Below are 10391 nucleotides of genomic sequence, written 5' to 3'. Positions count from 1 at the left end.
ATACTCAAGGCCTCCAGCCAGAAGATCTGCTGCTGAGGGGGTTTGGGAGCTGGGTGAGGCTGTGGAAGGAACCCCCATATTCAGAGTCATTAATTTGGAAAATTCCAAATTCCAGCCCCACTTCTGCCACTGACCTTGCTGTCTGACCTTGGCAAGGCAAGTCAGTTGTCCCTTTCAGAGCCTGTTTCCCCCTCCCCACTATCCCTCTAAAAGTGGGAGTAAGCATTGCCTTCCTCCTTGGGCTGTGGTGAGAAATGAATAAAAAAGTGGATGGAAGGTGCTTCATCAACTATAGAGTACTGTGTCTAAGCAAGCTATGATTTAAAAAAATTAATCATTACTATTAAGGGAGGCAGTATGCATGGGCTTTGGAGACAGGCTGCCTGAGTTTGAGTCCTGGCTTTGCCACTTACTAGGGTTATGACCTTAGGGAAGTTCCTTACTCAGCTATGCCTAGATTTTCTCATCTGTAAAATAGGCATAATACTAGTTTGACCTCATAGTGGCCTTACAAAAGCTCTTGGTATGTAGTAAGTGCTCAATAAAAACTGTTTACAGTCTATGGGTTGTCAACCTAAATGACAGAGAGAGGCTCTCTAAAAGAAAAGCTGGGCTGGGTGCAGTGATTCACATCTGTAATCCTAGCACTTTTGGAGGCCAAGGTGGGAGTATCTCTTGAGGCCAGAAGTTCAAGACCAGCTTGAGCAAGAGACTCCATCTCTACAAAAAATAGAAAAAAATAGCTAGGTATAGTGGTGCATGCCTGTAGTCCCAGCTACTTGGGAGGCTGAGGCAGGACGATTGCTCGAGCCCAGGAGTTTGAGATTGAAGTGAGCTACAATGATGCCACTGCACTCCAGCCTGAGAGACAGAGCAAGACCCTATCTCAAAAATAAATAAATAAATGAAAGAAAAGCTGTTTATTTGGGGATAAAGCATTGCAATGGGAATACTCACATTAAGGTGAACTATGTGCATATTCAGGGAGGTAAAGGAAAACAAAGGTTTTTCAAGGAAAAATAAGGAGGATTCCATGATTGTTTTGCAATAATTGTCCTTGGCTACAAAGATCAATAACAAGTGTGACGCCAGTCCAAGGTAGGACAAGCAGTTGCTGGGCCAGTATCCTTGTAAAAGTATTATTTTGTGTGTAAGGTTGCTACGGTCTTTGTGCAAGGTTGTGATTTTTGTACAGTCTTTCTTTGCTATCAGGCATGCCTGTGTGAGAACCCTCTCTTTTTTTTTGAGACAGAGTCTCGCTTTGTTGCCCAGGCTAGAGTGAGTGCCGTGGCGTCAGCCCAGCTCACAGCAACCTCAAACTCCTGGGCTCAAGCAATCCTGCTGCCTCAGCCTCCCGAGTAGCTGGGACTACAGGCATGTGCCACATGCCCGGCTAATTTTTTCTATATATATTAGTTGGCCAATTAATTTCTTTCTATTTGTAGTAGAGATGGGGTCTCACTCTTGCTCAGGCTGATTTCGAACTCCTGACCTTGAGTAATCTGCCCGCCTCGGCCTCCCAGAGTGCTAGGATTACAGGCGTGAGCCACCACACCCGGCCTAGAACCCTCTCTTTATGGCCTTCCGTCACTCTACTTGTCAAGGTTTTCTTAACATTAGTGACTCCATTTTGATTCTGACAACTTTACAAAATCCTAGTCTGTTTTACTCTCTCAGGAGAATATTAGAGAGGCAAGACCACCTTTGTGCTGAACACTTTGTGTGTTTCATCTCACTTATTCCTCACAATTTGGGGGTATCATTATTATTCCTATTATACAGATTTTAAACACTGAGGCTCAAGTGCAGAGAGTGGCTCAAGCCAGTCACACAGTGAATAAGAGGAGGACCTGGGGTTTCTGGCTGGTCTGGACCGGAAGGCTAGTGTTCCTGACCTCCAGGACCTATGCATTCTGCGTGCCCTGCCCAGGACAGCCGGAAAGGTTCCGAGCGGCCCATCCACACCTTGCCATGACACATAGGCTCTGGAGGCCCAAGCTCTGGAACTGATTTGCTGTGTGACCCAGGCCAGGTTGCTCTTTGCAACCTCTCTTGGCCTCAGCTTTCTTGTCTTTCCAGTGGGAACAATGATGCCCAAATGCCTGCCTTGCTAGTCGGAGGTGTGCCAAGGAGGACACAGGCCACAGATGAGGAAGCAGTTGGAAATTGTAAGGTGCAGGTGCCAATACATTGGATTGTTTTGAGAGGTTTTTTTTGAATGCCAGGTCAGTGCCATTGTGGGGAGGGTCAGAGGTCCCCATTGCCTCTGGGTGTGAGAGCTACAGGAAACTCCCAGCCACTAGCCCGCCCTCCCTCCTGCCCTCCGTCCCTCTCTCCCTCTGAGGGGAAATGGCCCAGGCTGCTTAGTGCTGGCTCTCACCACACTGTCTCCTGCTCCCCTACATCCTGCCAGCCGGCCACCTCCCAAATACAGGAAGCGACATCTCCACTCAGCCTGCCGGGCCAACAGGAAGAGGCTAGGACACGTGAGCCAATCCCCGACCTTGCTCTGGGCATGAAAACTTCCACTTAACCCCTCGAGCCAGTCTAGAATTCCCACTTTTGGAGTGGTAGCAGGGCATGAAGGTGGTCTCTTGCTCTGGCGCCTGTATGACTGGCTTTTGCAGCCTTTTCTTCTCTCTGGGCCTCAGTTTCCCTATCTATAAAATGGGAACTTACAGTACTCCTGGACTAACTCCAAACATCACTGAACGGCTGGGGATCCCAAATAGGACAATAAGTGTTTCGAATGCCACTGGAAATAGAAAGCTATCTGCGAATTCGCTGCAGTGCAGTCATGAACAGATGAAATGCTTAGGAAATGCCAGTGGAAGGATCCTCAGCATAGTGGGGAGTAAAAATTAAAAAAAAATAGAAACCAGTGGAAGAAGACAGAGACAGGGGGACCTAGGTTCAAATGTATATGACCTTGAACAAGTTACCTCATCTTTCAGAGCCCTCGTGTCAAAAGCAGGATAATCACGGTGCCTGCCTCCGAAGGCTGCTGCAGGGATTAAATGGAAACAGAATTATACAATGATAACTTATATTATTAAAATTATCTTATGAGTCAAAAAAGAGATGAGCAAACAAAGTCCCTGCTCTCAAAGTCTTAACAGTTGTGGCAGATAAAATTCATCTCTTTTGAGCCACCTCCAGTTGATTGGCAGGAGCTGCCTGGAGGGCTGTGTAGAGGATTATAAAAACCAGGTCTACTCCCAGCGGGGAAAAAGGGATTGATTATCAATGGCTGCCTCCTGCCAATGGCAGGAGGAAGGAAAGTGGCAGCAGGTGGACAGTGCATATGCTGGCCCTGGCCTGGTTAAAGAGAAGACACATAAGCAGAGAACTCTGATATAAGGGAAGCCACTTGTATGGGGAAGGCAGGATCAGAAGCCATTTGCCACGTGGCCTTGGCATTCAAGACAGAAGTTGAAGGGTGAATGGAAGGAAGGTTATTGTAGGCAGAGGGAACAGCTTGAGCAAACACCTGAGTTCTGGCTGCAAGGAACAGATGCCCCCACCAAATGTGGCTTAGACAAGAAGGACAATTTAGTCCCTTTCAAGACAAGAAGTCTGATGTTTGCTTTCAGGGCTAGTTAATTGAGCAGCTCAATGTGGCATCAAGTTCCTTATATTTTCTACCTTGCTGGGGTCATGGGCTGAAGTGTGTCCCCTCCCCATTTTTATTATTGAAGTCCTAAACCCCAGGACCTCAGAATGTAAGAGTATTTTGAGATAGGGCCTTTAAAAAGGTGATTCAGTTAAAATGAGGCTGTTGGGACGAGCCCTAATCCAATTTTGCCGGTCGCCTTACAAGAGCAGGAAATTTGGACACACAGAGACACCAGGGCGCTGGTGCCCAGAGGAAAGGCCACACGGGGACACGGGGAGAAGGCAGCTGTCTGCAAGCCAAGGAACGAGGCCGCAGGAGAAACCAACCCTGCCAACACCTTGATCTTGGACTTCTAGCCTCCAGAACTGAGAGAAAATAAATTTGTTGTTTAAGCCTCCTGGTCTGTGGCATTTTGTTACAGCAGCCCGAGCTGACTCACGCAGCCGGCAAGACGGCAGCAGGGGCTGTGGGAGTTGGGGCCAAGGGTTTCCCTTCTTGTATGTCTTTTTATCGTGGAGGAAAACCTTTCCCAGAGACTCTTCAGGTGACTTCCCTTAAGAACCTAGGGGCCCAATGCATTAGCCAGGATGTACGTTAGCTGTATCAAAGACCCAAATAACAGTGGCCTAAACAGGAGAGATGTTTATCTCTTCTTCACATAACAGTCGAGGCAGAAGCAGTCCAGGCTGGGTATGGCAGCGCCATGTTTCCAAGACCCTGGCGCTCCCTGTCTTGTTGCTCTACTCACTGTGGTTTTGCCCTCGCTGCAAGATGGCTCTGCACACAGGCACAGAGAACAAGCTCCCTTCCTTTTGAAAGAGATGACCTGGGAGTCGCACAAAGTTCTACTGGTCCCATCTCATTGGCCAGAACTTGGTTCTGTGGCCACACCCAGCTGCAAAGGAGGCTGGGAAATGTCTTATTCTAAGTGGCCGAGGGCCTAGCTATAAACTCCTTTCTGGAAAAAAGGGAGCATGCATACTGGGGGACACTTAGCAGTCTGTACCTCACCAGAATCGAGTCACGTGCCCCTGCTCCCGTTAATCCCTGGTCAGGGAAATTGTCTCAGACCCATGGTTCTCTCTCAGACATGGGATGCACCAGAGTCACCAGGAAGGCTCGTCAATGCAGATTGCTGCTCCCACCCACACGGTGGCTGATTCAGTAGGTCTGAGATGAGGCCCCGGAATCTGCATTTCTAACAAGTTCCCTGGTCCTGCCAGTCTGGGACCGCACTTTGAAAACCAGTCTTAGGCTGATCGTGATTTGCCTCCTGGGGCCAGGTTGGGGTTACATTCCCTGAGCACTTTGGAAGGGGGACCCCTAGGAAACTGGGGCTCTACCTGCATGAAAGAATGGCGAGAAAAGTTGTTGGGTGGCAGTTAGGAGACGCTCCTGGGAACAGGAAGATGGGTGGTTTGGAGAGGCTATGCAGGCCAGGTGGGGTCGCGCTGGAGATAGGCCCAGTTTATAAAAAGTCAGAGTCAGGCAAAAGGCTTTGAACTTTATCCCGAAGGCTCTGGGGAGCCATGGAAGGTTCTAGAGCAAGGAAATTCCACAATCAGATCTGTGGAGGATGCATTGAAATAGTGGGCCTCAAAGTGGAGTCCTCAGACCCCCTTGCACCAGATCCCCTGGAGAACTTTTAAAATGCAGATTCCCAGGCATGTTCCATCCACCGCCCTGGTTATGGAGATGGCAATTCTGCATTTAAAACATCCCCGCTCTTTCCCGAGTGATTCTGATGCATTTTGAAGTTTGAGAACCACTGGATTAGAAAGTGGAAACCCTGGTGGTAGGGGACCTTTTGGAGGCAATACGCTCCATGACGCAATTCCTGTTTCATGTCTTCCTTGCCTGCTATGCCTAGAACTTTGCCTGGCACATAGTATGCAATAAATATTTGTTTTTAGTAGAGTTAGGAACTTCAATTTGGGTGCTGGTTTTGTCATAGACCCATTCTGTGACCTCTGACAAGTATGTCCCACCCCTTATCTCTTTTTTTTCCTTATCTGTAAAATGAGTTTGGAGATAATTCCTTGAACTTTTTGGCCCTAGAATTCTGGCTGATAGATTGAGACACTGTCCAATCAACAGCGAAATTGTGTAATGTCCCACCCTCTCCCAGACAAAGGTCTTTCTCTCTTAAAAGGGCCTCAGAGATTGTGACAGGTGGTACCCTTCCTATCCCTCCTTCCCCTGGCCCAGGACAACCAAAACAATAGGACACAAGCAGCACGTACTGAAATGACTTTTAATATCTCATGTTGCAGCAAAATTAAAAATATACAAAAAGTTTGTGGTGTACAAAAGAGTCTCAGTACAGAAGCCCCCTGCTTGAAGCCCACTCCCCGTCCTGGGGGAAGCGCAGAGGGGCAGTGGGGGTTGAGGGACCGGGGATGGCACAGATGTAGTAAATACCAGGTGGTGGGGCCAGGAATAGAAAACAGGTGGACGGGGTGAGGGCTAATTAGGGAGGGAAGAGACAACATGGAGGAAGAATCACTTGGAATTGTGTTGACAGAGGAAATCAGCCCCTCAGGCATGGCTAGTGATTCCTGGGGTAGGGGAGAGAGAGTGGAGTGGGGGATCAGGGCCGGGGGTGTTCTGGTGGGATCCCCAAAGGTACTGGGTTCTGGTCCCATCCCACCACCAACTTGCTGTGTGACCCTGGGCTGGCTGCCTCCTGTCTCTGGGCCTGCCCCTTCAGTCAAATGGGACATTAGATGACTAAATTACTGATTCTCAACATGGGGTCCCAGCCCCAGAGGGTCCATGAAGGCAGGAATGGGGGCCCACGAGTGCTTTTTCAGAATTCTGCATTAAGCAATCCAATAGAAAACAAACATTTCCCCACCCTTGAGCCCTAGAAGCTAACTTGAAGCCTCGGCAGCATTTATCTGCAATCAGAAGCTCAGCTTGAGTTAATTTAATGTGGGAAAATGAATTCTTCTTTAAGAAATGAGGCTTTTTGGGAGAAAAAACTCCCAAACCATAGGGTCCTCAGGGAAGAAAATAATAAGAGATGGCTCTGGGAATCATTGTGATTTCTTCCAGCGATTTCATGATTGATTCAGAAAACCAGTGGGGTTGGGGGCTGTGTTTATATGAGGCCCCCCAAATTTGGTGGTTTAGCCCAATGGACACGGGTGGAAGGAGGGTTATTAGTAGGTCTGTTGGGATTTGGGGGAGAGGGAGATGGAGGAACATCCTTTTCCCACCTGGTGCCTTTCTTACCCCCTCTTTGTCTCAGGGTACCCTCCACTCTGAGATTATTGCAGGTGCCCCTGGGCCCCCACCCCTTCAGCCTGGCCTCGGGGTGCTCTTACAGCAATTGTGCATAGAATAAAGGCCAGGGTTGCTGAGGAGAGGGCAGCCCCCTCCTGTCATGAGAAGGGCAGGGTGCAAGAAGCCAAGCACAAGGGGTGATGCCTCTGTCCCCTGGGGAGTTCTCTGCCTCCAGGAACCAGGCCATGCCTGGACTGTGCCTTCCTCTCCACTCCCACAATTTCCTGCTGCAGAGTCTGTCCTCCCCCCACCTCTCACCCAGCCACCAAGAACCCAGGAAGGTCCCAGCTCCCTCCCCAACCAGGATGGCACATTGCAGTCCCTTTCCTCCCCAGGCTCTCAGAAGTAGTTTCTCTGGTTGAGAAGAGGGACTCAGACTCCCCACTGCTGCCCATTCGGCTTGGCACTCACTCAGTCCCTCCCATGGAGACAGCACAAAGCACTTCAATACAGAAATTGACAGCCCAACCCCCAACCCCAGGCCCTACCCCAGCTCAAACTGGGAGGGAGACAGGTGCCAAAGGTGGCAGGGGCCAGCACAGGAGGGGGCAGTTGGGTCCTGGCTTTCAGCCCTCATCCTGCACCTGCTCCCTCTTACCCAATGCAGGTTCCCTCTAACAAGGGGCCCCAAGCTGGAGAACTCCAGCCCCTAAACCCCTGAGGCACTGGGGTGGGGGGCCCTATAGCCCTTATCAGATGATGGTTCCCCAAACCTGGGACCCTGTGGATGCCTAGACTTCCCTCCCCTTTTCAGCAGAGAGGGCAGCGGGGTCAGCTCTCAGATGGCCAGGTGGTGGGGATCTAAGGTTGCACTAGCAAAATCTCAGGGGTAGGGAGCCAGGGCCTTTGTCCCTGACTACCCCAGGGGGATTTCAGATTCTGCAGGACTCCCCAGAGCCTTCTCAACATTTTCAACCAGACATCTCACACTGGGGACCTGTAGGCCAAATACGAGTGTGTAGTTTGGCCAGCAAAGCGTTTTCCCAAATTTGAATTTTAGTGCCTAGAGGCAGGGCACATACTCTCATGTTAGCCACAGTCCCCACCACTCCCTATTGTCTGTCCATTCTCTTATTTTCATTACCTTGAGGCATTTGAATTTGCAACCCATGCACCCCCTGCCCCAGAAAACCTTCTCCTCACCGTCTGAGGCTTCTGTGGACTCTAGGCCCAAGTGAGTCCCAAGGGAAGGACCTGCAGAACTTCAGTACTTCGGAGGGCTTTGGGCTGCCAGGCAAGACCTTCCCTGGATATTCTTAGCCCATCCCCCGACCTTACCCAGAGACCTGGATGCTCCCTAGGCCTCACTTTCCCTGCCCTTTGCTTTCCCCAACTCTCCTGGGTGACACAAGTGTGGCTGGCTGGGGGTGAGGCAGATTTTGGAGAGACACAAGGGTGAGCAGATGAGAGGAGGGGACCAAGCAAGCCTCCCTTGTTGGGGAGCCCCTCCTGGGGAGGGGTGGAGGTCTGCACTGCTCAGCTGGGGTGACAGCTACAAGGCACGTGGTATGTCAGTGCGTGGGTGCCATGAGGGGTGTGTGGTGCTTGGAGAGGTTTGGGGAACACAGCAGCTTGGAGGGTCGGTTCCAGGGTGGGAGCTCAAGAGAACAGGGAGGCGGAAGCTTGCCCTGGAAATGGGGACACTGGTTTCCTGGGGTTAGAGATACCGAGGACAGGGCCTGCCATGTTTGGTACCCAGAGCATCCTGTTCTCTTCTGTTCCTGGCACAATTAAGATGCACCTGACCACCTCTCATCCCCAGGAAAATCCTAACTGCCACTGACTTCCTGTGTGATCTCGGGCAAGCACATGGCCCTCTCTGGCTTTCACTTTCTCTTGTATAATGGATGTGGAGGGCAGGTGGCTTAGCGAACCCTAAGGGACACTCTGGGCAACAAGAACCCTGTACAGATTCTGGGAAGGACTGAGCATCCAGTCTGTGGGGAGGGGGGACAGGGAAGCAGGGGCCGAGGACCTGGGGGTCCTATTCTGGCAGGGAAGAAAGAGACCACTGAGGTAGCTTATGTCATAGAAAAGAAAACAAAACAACTGCTTTAAGGGATGGGCCCTGTCTCATCTGACTCCTGTCCCGTGGAACAAAGGGACCGGCCAGCCAAGAGGGGTCCTCAGGCCTGGGAGGGGTGGAGTGCTGAGCTCCCAGGTGGGGCATCCTTAAGACTTTCCTAAGGACGAGAAGCAGGAGCTGGCGCAGTTGGACTGTGGCCATTTCTGGTGCTCAGACGTCCTTGCAGACAGGCCCTGAGGGCAGGCTGTGCGGGATTGAGAAGGCGTGGGGGCTGGGGCGGGCATGGCTGCCACTCAAAGCTCAGCCAGCTCCTGCTGCCTGGTTCTCCAGGAGTCTCCTGGGGCTGTAAAGGACTCCTCACACCCAGCTGGGACATTTCTGACTTTTTCTTCTCAGATGTTGGAGCAGCCAGACAGGCCATTCTAGGACCCTGGGGAGTAAAATAACTTGCCAAGTTACCCTCATGCCACCTCTCTGGGCCTCAGTTTCCTCATCTGTAAGATGAGTTGATAATAACTCTCTTGTAGGGATGTTGCGGGCAGGGGAGGGTGTAAGTGAAATGATGCAGGGTGAAAATTCCTGGGTCCGTGTCTTCAAAGCTCCCATCTCACAAAGGCTTTGCCCCGTGTGTGCCTGGCCATGGAATTCAGCCAGATTTGGGCAAAGGACACGGAGGGTGGATGAACCCTCCAGAGCTGGCCTGGGTCAGCCTTGGGCTTCTCCCACTACCCATCACTCTTGAGGCTTCTTAGGGACCAGGGAAGTAGAAGAAAGAAGGAAAAGCGTTGGCAACAGGGATGCACGCACCATCTTGACCTGTGTGTCAGGCCGAGGTGGCTTGTATCACAAGTGTGATGTGTGCTCGTTTGTGTACATGTGTGCAGTCCTACCCTCTCTGCCTTTGGGCTTCCCCTGCACCTTGAGTGTGGCCCTCTCCCTGCATCCCCAGCAAAGTCACCAGTACCCATCACCTTTTGATGGGACAGCCCAGAGTCTGGGACCTTGTGGGAGCAGCTGCCACTCTGGGCCTCAGTTTCCCACCTGTAACCGAGAGAGGCTGAACCAGGAAGGGATGAGCACCCTCTAGTTTGCATAGTCTAGGATTCTCATGGCCCACCTCACCCCAGCCCAGGTCTGTGTCTGTCCTTAATGTCCCCTGCTGTCCCCTCCCAGTGAATGTACCTTAGTTGGCATGGGGGAGCGTGGAGGAGGTCCCAAGCTCTGCCTAGAGGCTCTGTCCCCTCACCACATGGAATTGCCTGCTTCCCCACCCCCACCCAGGACTGGCTGTCACAGGTGGGGGGGCCCTGGGTGAGTGGTCCCATGGGCCCCCTGGGAGGTTTGGGCCATGGGAATGGACCACAGGTCCTGGGGAGTTGTGGGGTCTGAGGCAAAACAAGTCAGTTTCCCAGATGCCGCCCCAGGGAGTCCCATCTGCAGGGTGGCTGAGAGCCAGGGTTC

This window comes from Microcebus murinus, chromosome 16 (assembly GCF_040939455.1).
Source record: "Microcebus murinus isolate Inina chromosome 16, M.murinus_Inina_mat1.0, whole genome shotgun sequence".
NCBI classification, from domain to species: domain Eukaryota; kingdom Metazoa; phylum Chordata; class Mammalia; order Primates; family Cheirogaleidae; genus Microcebus; species Microcebus murinus.
The sequence above is the reverse complement of the archived record's forward strand: the minus strand, read 5'-3'. Positions refer to the sequence as shown.